Below are 13,833 nucleotides of genomic sequence, written 5' to 3' on the forward strand. Positions count from 1 at the left end.
CCATCTTCATGTCTGGAGATCGAGAGGGGCGGAACCCGAGCTCGCCCTGCAGAGTCTCCACCTTAATGTCTGGAGATCAAGAGGGCGGGAACCGCGCTTGACCTGCAGAGCCTCCACCTTCATGTCTAGGCATTGAGAGGGGCAATACCCATACCTCAACCTCCAGAGCCTCCACCTTCATGTCTTGCAATTGAGAAGGGCATGACCCAGGCCTCCACATGCAGAGCCTTCACCTTTATGTCTGGTGATTGAGGGGGGGCGGGACTCACGCCTCACCCTCCAGTGCCTCAGCCTTCATGTATGGACATCGAGAGAGGCAGGACGTGTACCTCAATCTCCAGAGTCTCTACCTTTATATCTAGAGATTGAAAGGGGCAGGACCCGCAGCTCACCCTCCAGAGCCTCCACGTTCATGTCTGGAGATCGCAAGGGGCATGACCCACACTCGCCCTGCAGAGCCTCCACCTTCATGTCTGCAGATTGAGGGGCGGGACCTGCGCTCACCCTGCAAAGCCTCCACCTTCATGTCTGCAGATTGAGGGGACGGGACCCGCGCTCGTCCCGCAGAGCCTCCACCTTCATGTCTGGAGATCGAGAGGGGTGGGACCCGCGCTCGCCCTGCAGAGCATCCACCTTCATGTCTGGAGATTGAGAGGGGCAAGACCTGTGTCTCACCCTGCAGAGACCCCACCTTCATGCCTGGAGATTGAGAGGGGCAAGACCTGTGCCTCACCCTGCAGAACATCCACCTTCATGTCTGTAGATTGAGAGGGCAGGACCAGTCCCTCACCCTGCAGGGTCTCCTCCTTCATGTCTGGAGATTGAGAGGGGCAGGATCCGCACCTCACCCTGGAAAGCCTCCACCTTCATGTCTGGACAGTGAGAGGGGCAATACCCGTACCTCAACCTCCAGAGCCTACACCTTCATGTATGGCAATTGAGTAGTACATGACCCAGGCCTCCCCCTGCAGTGCCTCCACCTTCATGTCCGGACATTGAGAGGGGCGGGACTCGCACCTCACCCTCCAGAGCCTCAGCCTTCTTGCCTGGAGATCGGGAGAGGCAGGACGTGTACCTCAATCTCTAGAGCCTCTACCTTCATATCTGGAGATTGAGAGGGGCAGGCCCCGCAGCTCACCCTCCAGAGCCACCACCTTCATATCCAGAGAATGGAGGGACAGGACCCACACCCCACTGCAGAGCCTCCACCTTCATGTCTGGAGATCGAGAGAGGCAGGACCCGCGCTCTCCCTGCAGAGCCTCCACCTTCATGTCTTCAGATTGAGGGGCCGGGACCCGCTTACGCCCCACAGAGCCTCTACCTCTGTATCTGGAGATCGAGAGGGGTGTGACCCACACTTGCCCTGCAGAACCACCACCTTCATGTCTACAGATTGAGCGGGGCAGGACCCGCACCTCACTCTCCAGAGCCTCCACCTTCATGCCTGGAGATTAAGAGGGGTGGGACCAGCACTCGCCCTCCAGAGCCTCTACCTTCATTTTTTTTATTTATTTATTTAATGGTTTTTGTAAAGCGCGTAGTAACTCAGAGAGCATCCCAGCGCTGACCTGCTTCTCCAAGGGTTTCAGCCGTCTGATGAAATTATGTCTGAGGAAAAGGAGGGTCTTTAAGTTTTTTCTGAACTGGAGGTAGTTCGGTTCTGTCCTGAGTTTTCGTGGTAAGTGGTTCCAGCATTTGGCCGTGTGAACCGAGAAGCGACGGCCACCGGTCTTGGCTTTTCTGACTCTAGGGACTACAATAAGATTTTCTACATTAGATCGGAGATCTCTCTCTGCTTTGTATGGGATTAAAAGTTCTTTCAGAGGGGGGGGGCCGTTGTTGTTGAGGGTTTTATGGGCCAGACAGAGGGCCTTGAACACGACCCTTTCTCTGACTGGGAGCCAGTGGAGGGATTTGAGGGCCGGCCTGGCGGAGGATCTTCCTGGTGTGCCCGTGAGTAGACGGGCGGCGGCGTTTTGGACTTTCTGCAGCGAGTTCAGGGTGGCTTCAGGGGCTCCCAAGTATATGGCGTTACAGTAGTCTAATCTTGCCAGAATTAGACCCTGAATGAGGAGCCTCCTTGCGGTATCGGGAAGCAGGGGGAAGATCTTCCTGCAGGCTCTGAGTAGCCCAAAACATGTCCCTGCGGTTCTTTTAGCCTGGGTTTTAAAACTCATGTCCTTCTCAATCCACACACCAAGGCTCTTGACCTCTTCCTTGGGTGCGGGGGGGTCCCCTAGGCAACTAGGCCAAAGGTGAGATGGTAAAGAGGGCCCCTTGTGGCCATTCAGGAGGATCTCGGTCTTGGACCCGTTCAATTTCCATCGGTGGACTTCGGAGAGGCAGCTGTGGAGATCGGATGGGGCGTGGTGAGGGTGTGAAAGGGTTACGACCAGCTGAGTGTCGTCGGCGTAGTTAGTAACTGACACGCCGTACGAGCTGACCCTCTTCTCCAGTGGGGCCATGTACACGTTGAATAGTGTAGGGCTCAAAGATGAGCCCTGCGGTACTCCACACCGGAGGGGGATGGTGGATGAACAGCTGTCGTTTTCCCGCACCTGGAAGGAGCGTCCTGTTAAAAAGGATTCTAGCCATTTCAGGGCCATACCCTTTAGTCCGATCTCTCCCAGTCGGTGGATTAGGGTGGGATGGTCTACAGTGTCGAAGGCCGCACTGAGATCTAGGAGGATCACTGCCACTGATCCTCCTATGTCCAGAATGCTTCTGGCCTTCTCCACCGCTGTCAGGAGGGCGATGTCCGTGCCCTGACCTGGACGGAATCCTGTCTGGGAGACCGATAAGAGGTTGTTGCTTTCTAGGTAAAGCGATAATTGCTTGTTTACCAGCTTCTCTGCGATCTTGCTGTTTCCAGGGAGAAGGGATATGGGCCTGTAGTTGGCGAAATCCTGCGGGTCTAAGGAAGGTTTTTTCAGTAGACCTTTGACTGCTGCAGCTTTCCAGCTGGGGGGGACTAAGCCCTCCGAGAGAGAGGAATTAATCAGGGCCGTGAGGGGAGGGATGATGGTGCTCGACACTTTTTTTAGGAAACGGAGGGGTGCAGGGTAGAGGGGGGAGCCACTTTTGATTGCGGCCAGCGTTGCTCCTACTTCTTCCGTTGTTACGGGACCGAAAGCGTCCAGGGAGGGTTGGGGGGCTGGCAGCAAAGGAGGATTGGTGGTGATGATGGTAGGATCCTGCTGTATGTGATGATGGTAGGATCCTTCATGTCTGTAGATCGAGAGGGTGGGACCCGTGCTCAACCCACAGAGCCTCTACCTTCATGTCTGGAGATCGAGAGGGGCGGAACCCGCTCTCGCCCTACAGAGTCTCCACCTTCATGTGTGGAGATCAAGAGGGGCGGGACAGCATGCCTCATACAATCTCCATTCGTATCCTGATTTTTGAAGGGCCTGGCACATATCTTTGCACCTATTCCCTTTCTCATGTGTCAATGGTCTTTGTTGGACTTGGCCCTTTTTGCAGGGTCATCCCTAAACTATTTGCCTCTCTCCTAGCCTTTTTTCTGAGATGGTGTTGGTGGTTTTAGGACTCTGAGCACTTTAGCACTGCTGTCCAGTGTAAAGTGCGTGTGCTCTCTGTGTTACCTATGGGAAGATTGGTCTACACCTATTTGGCCTATTTAATTTACCTGTCAGTCCCTTGTAAAGTGGTATCTCATATACCCAGGGCTAGTAAATTAAATGCTACTGGTGGGCTTGCAGGGATGATTGCGCCATCCACCAAAGTAGCCTTTCAAACCTATCTCAGGCCTCTGCCATTGCAGGGCCTATGCGCACAGTGTTACTGCCGCTGTGACGTGGCACCTAAAGTTTGTACCATGTCTGTGACCCCCCTTTTACTACATGTCAGTCACCCCAAAGGTAAGCCCTAGCTAGCCCTATGAGCAGGGTGCATTGCAGGTAAACGGTAGGACATGTATCTTAAGTGTGTGACATGTCCTGGTAGTGACAAACAGCCATTTTGGTTTTTCACTACTGTGAGGTTGCCATCCCTTAGGAATGCATTGGGGATTCCCTGATAAGTGTTTCAATGGCTATTCCTGCTATGGGAGAAGCAGTGTGGTCAAGTTTGGTATATTTGGAATAGGGATAACAAATGCTACGCAATGGTGTGGCCAGATTTATTATAACTATTTTAGAAATGCCACTTTAGAAGTAGCCATTTCTGGCTGCTATGTGTCTGCCAGCCTGATATGAATTGCATATTTGGCTTTTGAGTAACAGGGCCTGGGAGGTGTGTGTGGATCCAGGAGGGGCAGGGTGAGTCAGCGCTGGGCTGAATAGGACATTGGCATTTGGAGAAGTGGGAGGAGTAGTCCCCTGACCCTGAATAGGATTGTGCCTGCCCTAGTGAATGCTGGCTCGGCCCCCCGTTGGTGTGTCTGATGGCCGAGCCCCCATCTCCCAAAAAAGGGTGTGTGCACTGTAAACAGAGTGCTCTAGAACCCGTTCTGGCTGGTCCCCCCAAGCCCTGTGCTTTGCAGACAGAGATGTGTAGTATAAATACAGTGGCTGTAACCCCATGAAAGGTTGTGCTTTTTGTGCTTCTTTGAGACCTGTTGCTGCTGGGCCCCAGGTGGAACCGCCACAAGGGGCTGCCTCCCTGCTGGAGGGTCCTGTGTGCTGGCCTGCGTAGGCACAGCTTTGTCCCTTGAGGAAATCTTTGTGGGGGCTTAAGTGGCTTGTGAGTGCAGTAACAATCACCTTCATTCTCCCAGGATAGGAGAACCTTTGGTTGTAAGCAGCACTGGGCTGCCTGCAGGAAGAGAGCGGGAGCCCACCCTGCGTTTGTGCATGTCTTGAGATGGGAGCCCACCCCGCCTTTATGCTGTTTGCGGGAGCCTACCCTGCTGATTTATGCTTAAAAAACGGGATCCCACCCCGCATCGGTGGCTTTAGAGCGGGGGAACCCCTCGCAATTACCTTTAATTACTGCGGGAGCCCACCCCACGTTTCAAGGGAAGAGCGGGTGACCACCCCACCATGGCTTTATCTGAAGCGGATGCCCACCCCGCACCGGAACTGCCATGGCCTGGAAGCCAGGCAACTTGCCTGGTCGGTGCGGTGTCTTCCAGAGACATCGGCGTCCGGTCAGATTAGATTACGTCCTTACATCTCACTCTATTCTCCACAAGTGCTCAATAGAAAAACATAGACAAATCATATCGGATCACAATCCCTTGGTTCTAGAAATAAGAAGGGAAACAAGGGTTAACAGAAATACGATTAGATGGACGTTTGACCACTCTCTACTTTCTAATGACGAATTTTGCAAACACATGAGGCATTGGATCCCCCAATTTATTAAGGAGAATTTGGACAGTACCAGGATAGAAGTGGTCTGGGATGCACTCAAGGCCGCAATCAGGGGAGAAACAATGAGCTTTTCGCTAGGTCATAATAGGGAAAAACGCCAATTATTGGATCTTCTACAATCTGTAGCGATCTCGATGTCAAGGGGGTTACAACCATACCGTTGTTGTGGTCACCGCTGTTCTCCTGTCCGATATGAGATGAGGGTAAACTACTGGAAAACTACAGCAACCAGCATGCCTAGGGACACGTCACCCGGAGGCTCAGGGCGGAACTTACAAAAGCACTTCCTTCATGTTGGGAAGGTGCTTGCCAATCAACCTGTTTCTGTGGGAATGGCGGATGGTGTTCCCCGCCGGATTTCAGCTTGAAGATTGAAGCCATTGCAGTTCTGGACATCCATTTATTTCCGAGACTGAAATCGAGCCAGGTATTTCAGCGGAAGGAGTGCGGGCTCGCCTCCTCCGCGTTCGCCTTGCACCTGTGCTTAGATTTAGAAAAGAGAAGTCGCGGTGTAATGTAAACGCGTTGTTTCGCGTTCACATCGCATTCGGCGGAGTGAGAAGGGTTATTGCTTTTGAACGCATCTGATGATAAGACGCGCTCTGTGTAATTTCCTTTTAGCAGTATTCAGGGGAGCTGCTTTGTTTACTTCGTTCTGTTGGTGACCCTTGGCCGCAGTTCCTGGTTATCCCGCTCACTCTTCTTTTGGACACCGTGGCTCCAGTTAATTTTGTTATAGATTCGGTGATCACAATCACCAAAAGAACAGTTATGAACATTAGCATTGTGTCTTTTTAACAACGCTATCACACTTCTAATTCTAATTTCTAATTTAAAATATTTCTAGAGCGCAGCGTACACCTTGCGGTTTCTTGGCGCTAGGGGGATCAGCAACTGAGGGGGAAAAGACCAGGAAAAGATGAAGGGGATATTGAGGGAGTTTAAGTGGGGAAGGCCTGGCTGAAGAGGAACGTTTTCAGATCTCTGCGAAAGGGGAGATACTGAGTGGCAGAGCGGAGGTGGTCAGGAAGTGAGTTCCAGAAGGTTGGAGCCAGGGTGGAGAAATTAGCCCCGCCCCACTTTTTACGAGTGAAGCGAGGGATCTGGAGGAGGGACTTGGAGGAAGACCGAAGTTCTCTTGCAGGTACATAAGACTTGATTAATGAGGAGATGAAGGCGGGGGCAGTGCCCTGGCGGGCCTGGAAGACCATGCAGCCGATCTTGAAGAGGGCCCGTTCCTTTATAGGGAGCCAATGAAGCTCCCTGAGAAGAGGGGTGGAATGGTGATAACGAGGGAGGCCGTACACCAGCCGGGCTGCTTGGTTCTGGATAGTCTGGAGTCTACGCAAACTGTACGCGGGGATACCGTGGTAAAGAGCGTTTGCGTAGTCCAGTTTCGATATCACAAGTGCAGCCATGATGATCTTAAGTGCCTGGGGGGAAAAGAAGCGGGAGACAGTGCGGATAGTGCGGAGAGAGAGGAAGCAGGAGGACACCACGGAACTGATTTGTGAATGGAGGGTGAGTTGGTTGTTTATTTTAACACCGAGTGTTTTGACCGTGGTGGAGGGGGTCGGTGCAGAGCCAAGAGAGGGGGGCCAGAAGAGAGAGTTCCAGGGACTGGACGAACCACCAGTGAGAACCAACTCGGTTTTATCCGGGTTCAGCTTAAGGTGGTTGTGGTTCATCCAGTCCCTGATGAATGTCATAGTTGACTGGAAGTTAGAGACCGAGAGAGGAGAAGGGGACAGATCAAAGATGAGCTGGAGGTCATCCGCGTAATTATAGACGGTGACCTCCAGCTGCTGTAGTGCGAAGATGAGAGGAAAGATATAAAGGTTGAAGAGTAAGGGGGAGAGAGAGGATCCCTGGGGAACACCACAGGTGACAGGGAGGGGAGTGGCCGTGAAGTCGCCTAGCCGGACCGCCTGAGTGCGTTCCCTCAGAAAGGAGGAGAGCCAGATCAAAGCTGATCCACCGATGCCGGCCGCCTTGACACGGGTAAGTAAGATGGTGTGGTCCACCGTGTCAAAGGCGGCGGAGAGATCAAGGAGGACCAGTGCCTGGTGTTTGTTTCCATCCATACCCTTTCTGAGTTTGTCCAAGACTGAGACCACGACTGATTCGGTCGAATGCCTGGGACGGAACCCGGCTTGGCGGGATGCCAGTCCCCCATTTGCCTCAACATGGGCGCTGAGCACCGCGGTAACGTGGCGTTCCATCACCTTGCCCAGAAAGGGTAGCAGGGAGATGGGGCGATAGTTGGCCGAGATGGAAGAGTCAGCGCCAGGTTTTTTCAAGATGGGCACTATGGTAGCTGCCTTGAGCGCAGAGGGCACTACGCCCTGTGCCAGGGAGCTGTTGAGGAAGGCAATGGGGGGGTCAGGACAGCTAGAGTAGATTTGCTGCAGGACTCGTGCTGGGCAGACGTCCGCGGGAGACCCCGACTTCACTTGGAAAAGGATATTCCTGGGTGTGTTTAATCTTGTGGTGACATTGTGATTCTACACGTTTTCCAGCAGCAAGTACAGACTGCTCAATTTGTGGTATACACCGTACCAGATACAGACTATTTGAATTGGACTATTATTCCCTTGTTATTTTTATATTTTTGTTTTGGGACACAAGGGATAGGAAATACCTTGTCTGGCTGTATGACTTTCTGGTAAGGAGTGAGAAGACGTTGATTATTCAGCTATAGGTAATCAGAAAAGAACAGGCGTAATATATTATGCTTTGTCATCCTCTTATGCAGTGTGGACGTCCTTCCTGGTACCCAGCCGTTCTCTTGACCAGACCTTGAGGGAATCACAGAACCTACAGCTAGTTTTTTATTTTATCCACTTCCCTTTTCCCCGGGGCACGAGTCCACGCAGAGGGTGTACAGACTCCTTGGTTGGGGTTCGTGTCTAGGAGGAATTGGGGGGCCTATCTCCAGACATCGTCTCCGCTGGTCACAAAGATAAGGTTAGCGGCATTTATATATTCTTGGGCTACTGGCAATCCCGACACAATTGGCAGCTGCAGAAGAAAACTTGATCACAGTATATAGAGATGGGAGGACCCTACAGAAGCAATGGCGAAAATACTTTCAGACAAATCATTAGTTATAGAAGTAATCACCCAAAGGGCAGCAGATAGATTGGAGACTTGGAGAAAAGAAGCGTACGAGTGTAGTGAACAAGTCGGACACCATCTTGCGATCAGGGCCAGAGAAAAAGCCACAAAAAATACTATTACGGCAGTGAAAGATACCTACCAGGCCATAATTACAGACCCAGAAGGTATACGCAATGAATTTTTAACATATTATCAAACCCTATATCAAGAAACTACCAAAGCCCACCCAGACAATATTATGACTTACCTTAATCAAATTCCAAAAGAACAATTATCTTCAGATGACCAGGCGCAATTTGAGGAGCCCCCTCAATGGGTTGATGCTCTGCTGTGCATTAAAAGTCTCCCTAATGGCAAGGCAACAGGCCTAGATAGTATTCCAGCAGACTTTTATAAACAAAAATTCTACAGAAATAAGATAAGTCATTTTTCCTTTGTTTGAACTTTTAAGAAACAAAATGATTTTATACTTAAATTTCTGCTTTTAACTGTTTATCGTAATATTGTGCATTTGCTACTTGTTTTAACTTGTTATGGTTTTAACTAACTAAACAATAAACATTACTTACTTACTTACTTTGTTTGTACATTTTTTAAGGTGAGAAGACCACCAGAATCATGGTCGCAAGCAAAAATAATTGTTTTTCTGAAAAAATATAAACCAGCACTAGACCCAGCATCTTATCGGCCAATCACATTAATAAATGCGGATAGCAAAATTTACTCCAAAATATTAGCGACCAGATTAGCAGGGGTAATTCATGAATTAATATCCACAAGGCATCATGGGTTCATCCCGGAACACGGTACCACAGATCACATAAGAAGAACCATCTCACTCTTTGATGCAGCACAAATTTCGGGAAATCCCATGGCACTCATTTTACTCAACGCTGAGAAAGCCTTAAACAGAGTTTCCTGGCCTTTTCTTTGGGAGTCTCTGTCGAGGGTTGGGATTGGCCAACATTTTATACAGGCATTTAAGATGCTGTATTTTCAACCAACAGCAAAATTATTCATAAATGGTATACTTACTAACACCTTCAGAATAACTCAAGGCACACGTCAGGGATGCCCTAGCTCACCTCTGCTATTTGCCATATATATCGACCCCTTCTTACGCACTCTGGAGTATAATCAGAGGATTAGGCCGATAATCAGTTAAGACTGGGAAACATAAGTATTGGCATATGACAACGACATAGCGCTTGTAATATCCAACCCGATAGAATCTATGGCAGAGGTAGAGCGAGAGGCGATGAGATTTGGCCTTTTGGCCGGATATTCCCTAAATCGAAACAAAACCCAGATTATCTGTAAAAACGTCAACATGGGTGACGACGTGAGACAGGTAGGAAACACCACTTATTGGGGGGTAGACATTACCGCCAATATAAAAAAGCTAGTCGAACCAAATATCGACCCCATGATTGATAAAATAGAACCAGAACTGAGGCGACTACATAATATGCATCTTTCAATAATCGGAAGATGTAATATAATCAAAAAGCTTTTTTCCCTAAGATCTTATATCTTATAAGAGCTATTCTATTTGAATTTAATCACAAATGAATAAACAATATTGAAAATATGTTTTCCCGGTTCTTTTGGTCTTATGGGAAACCAAGAAGAGCATATAGGTTCCTTTCTCTACTATAGTATAGGGGTGGTTTGGCTCTACCAAACATTAAAATTCACTATTGGGCAATTACTCTTTTACACAATCACACCCTTTTCTCCCACAAGCCACTAGACAACTCACCTAACCATATCCACACACCTATAGATCTAATAATGGGTAAACATAAGCCATAAAAACCTTTCTGTTTTAGTTAGCCCCCCCTAGTTTTTCTGTCTAGTTCCTGTTATGTTATGTTCTACCTTGTCAATGCGCCAGGACGCTCCTTAGCTGGAGTAGCTGTGCGCATAACAAAAAACAATAACATAACATAACATAACATAAACAGGCCTGGGGATGGGCCTGGAGATTCTTGAATGATTCTCACTACAAAAAGGTATGTTATAAGACGCTGGCAGCAGGATATAAAACTATGAAGGCAGTCCGGAAGATGCTAGGATTGGGCCGTGGAATTATTATACCCCGATCAGTAATAACTTTAACTTGCCCGGAATCTTTAAAGACCCCACAATCAGGAGATGGATTGACAAAGGCCTATCCAAGCTTGGGGATTTTTATTCTCTAACTGATATAATCACTTTTGAAAATCTTAAAACACAATATGGATTAGAATGGAAAGATTTTTTTATGTATTTACAAATATGTGATTTTCTAAGCAAGAAGGGTGGAAGCCCAATAGGATTCTTAAATATCTCCATTATAGATAAACTAAGACAGAATCATCAATCAAGCGGAATGGTATATAATTCGCTTAACTCCCTGATGATGGCTGACATGGGACATTGGTCTAGCAAATGGAAAGAAGAAATAGACGTCTCAGAGGATTTATTTCAATACTCCACTGAACAAGCACAGAAGCTTTTAAAACCAGCACGACTTCAGGCGCAGTATTATAAAACTTGCTTTTCACTTTATTATACGCCAAAAAAGGATTGCTAAATGGGGAACTGGGAAGGGGACCTTATGCCCTCGATGTTCGCTGCCTCAGGCGGATTTAGAGCATATGTTGGCGTCCTGTACAACACTAAATATCTTAAAATCTGACATTACGAATTTATTTAAAGAGTGCCTAAGAAGGGATATAAACCTTTCATCAGCCCTGATCTGTCTAGGGGTAGATCAGGAGACCCAAGGGATGCCCAGAGAACAACTCATTTTTTTAAGTATGGCAATATATCGCTTACCCTAACATCAGCCTGGCTAGCTCCATCCCCGCCAGTGTACTTGTAGAGATGTCTCTATTAGAATCTGCATGTGTTGCTAGGTAACTTGGAATGTAATGATTAGAAAGCTTGTGTACTGGCAGAGTGAAGCTGGTGGATAGAGGAGCTGGAGTTTCCTGTACCTACTCTTCAATAAAAGACTTATATTAAGAAACCTACAACTTTCCTGCTTCCATCTTTACAGTACTGTCAGTGGTTATAACGTCTAATCGCGAACTACAACTTTGAAAAAGCATTAAATGGGAAAAGGGGGACTCGATCCCGCTCAAAAGGGTTAAAAATCTGGGAACCACTGAGTAAATGGCTCGAGAGATGAAAGCAGTGGAACACAACATTCTAGATACACCCCAGAACATCTAAGATCTACCAACACAATATCACATTTAGATAGATGGTCAACACAAGGAAGGGAGGGTAGAAGGCGCTGTAATAGGAATAAGAAATCAGTCATATATGAAATGGTATGTAAACAAATATGTGCCTTTCAGTTATCAGGCACCACCAAACTCACATCTGCACATGTAATTGAGCACTAGACTAAAGTGACTCCTCCTATATAAATATGTACCATCAGTAATCGGGCTGATGGTTTCGCTGATGCGCACAGCAAATAAAGTTTCTGAGTGTTAGAAGCTGGCGTTCCGGTGCGCACCGTTGTCTTTTTTTTATATTATTTTTATTGGTGCATGATTTCAATGTTACACAATGACCTTGTAGTTTGCATGTTCAAAAAAGAAATGAATAAATTATATGGTTACAGATGCTATATTCATAACATTGCATGTCTTTAAAGCCAATGAACTTATAGCGAAGGAAAAAAAAGGTGTTAAATCAAAGCTGTAACATTTCTATAATATAGTCTCATGCACATTTTGACACATCCCGGAATTGCCATACTTTGGGCTGAAGTTTTCCAGGACTCTTATTCGACACTTTTTTCTCTCAGCATCTGTGGATCCTGGGAGTTATAGAAATCCAGAATGACTTACCTCATCCTTCTACAAGTCCTGGGCCCTGTCGGGTCGGAATTATCACTGACAGAGCGACTTACACTAGGACAATTTTTACATTTGAAGTGCTGAGGAGTCGCAGGATTCTATCCCCTGAGCAACGAAACACGTGTCGGTTGGTCTCTGTAGAAAATTAAAGACACTACTTTTGGATCAACCTACTACAAGAATAAGATCTGTTATTTTGCAATTTATTCAATAGGCTTTGTGTCCTTTGCCTTTATGTCCACTTTGACACAATTAATGTATTTACGAGAGTGTGCATAGGTGATCTGTTCTTTATACTATATACAGTGGTAGCGTAGGCTTTCATTGTCCTCGGGGGGGTTATAGGGCTTATCCCCTCAACCTTTTTGCACCTCACACCTTACTCGAATGGATTCACACTAAGCGCTAATCATTAGCTGTGAGCCCCTTCTTCGTCCTGACTAAAAACCCTTTTCTAGACCCTGACACATGATGTATAATAACTGAAACCAAAAACTTATTTTTATATTATTTTATGTTTCTTGTTTTTTGTTTTTAAAACATGCCATCGACCTTTCATGTGAAAATTATTATAAGGGCCTGACATCACTTTTTGTGACGTCACTACATGTGACGTCTCTGTGATTTGCATATGATAATGGGCTCCTTCACTATTTTCCTTGGTCGTGCCCTGTTTATTGGCATGACATGGGTCTATAGGTATTAAAAATAAACATATAAATTCACAGGTATTCAGCCCATTTCTCTGGTGATGTCACACATCGACATGTATTCGGCTGCTTCTTCCATTTTTAGGTGAATACAAATCACCTGCCGTACCCCCTCCTTCCATTTCTCCTTCTTTTCCTCCCCCTTTCTTTGTCTCTCTAGCTCTCTTTCTCTCCCCCTCTCTATCTCCCACACACTCCTGTTAGCTTTAGCTTCATGAATGTCACTGCCACTTCTGGCATTCATATGACAAATCCTTCAGAACATTTGAGGACAAGGGACAATCAGTGTGAAAGATGAGTTGCTGGGAGTGCAACTGATTGTCCTGGCACATATATGCTTTTGATGTGGGATTTTGCTATTGCACCACATTCTTCAAACAGAGTCTGCTGCTTACAATGACTCAATTCTGGTAAAAAGTAGAGTTTGGCAAATCACAAAATGAATAGGGAGAGCCAAGTCGGAGCCAAGTCGGAGAGGAGCCACGGGTCACACTTAGTTACAAGGCCCGAGGCACAAGCTGATCCATCAACCGATAACAGTGTGTAAAAGATGCTCCAAACGTTACTTGAAAACAAGGTATATGCTCTTTTATATCTAAAAATAGGTTATTTCTTGAACACTTGTGCTTCACTTTAGTTCATTACATATACCGCAGTGGCATTTGTTAATAGTAATACATACATTTTACAAATTAGGATTCACATCTCCAGAGCCCAGACAAAATGTCCACTCTCTGTGTTTTTGGTTTATAGGTTTTATCACTAATCCGACAAGTTAGCTGAAAATATAGTTGTTAGTCCCAGTA

General features: G+C 47.2%; 1 protein-coding gene across 1 annotated transcript in view; it reads right to left on the bottom strand.

Moving 5' to 3' along the window:
- The window catches only part of LOC144807280 (uncharacterized), a 326,964-nt gene that overhangs the window by 141,612 nt on the left and 171,519 nt on the right, over positions 1–13,833 (bottom strand). The gene's annotated exons all lie outside the window — the stretch shown is intronic.

This window comes from Lissotriton helveticus, chromosome 1_2 (genome assembly GCF_964261635.1).
Source record: "Lissotriton helveticus chromosome 1_2, aLisHel1.1, whole genome shotgun sequence".
NCBI classification, from domain to species: Eukaryota; Metazoa; Chordata; class Amphibia; order Caudata; family Salamandridae; genus Lissotriton; species Lissotriton helveticus.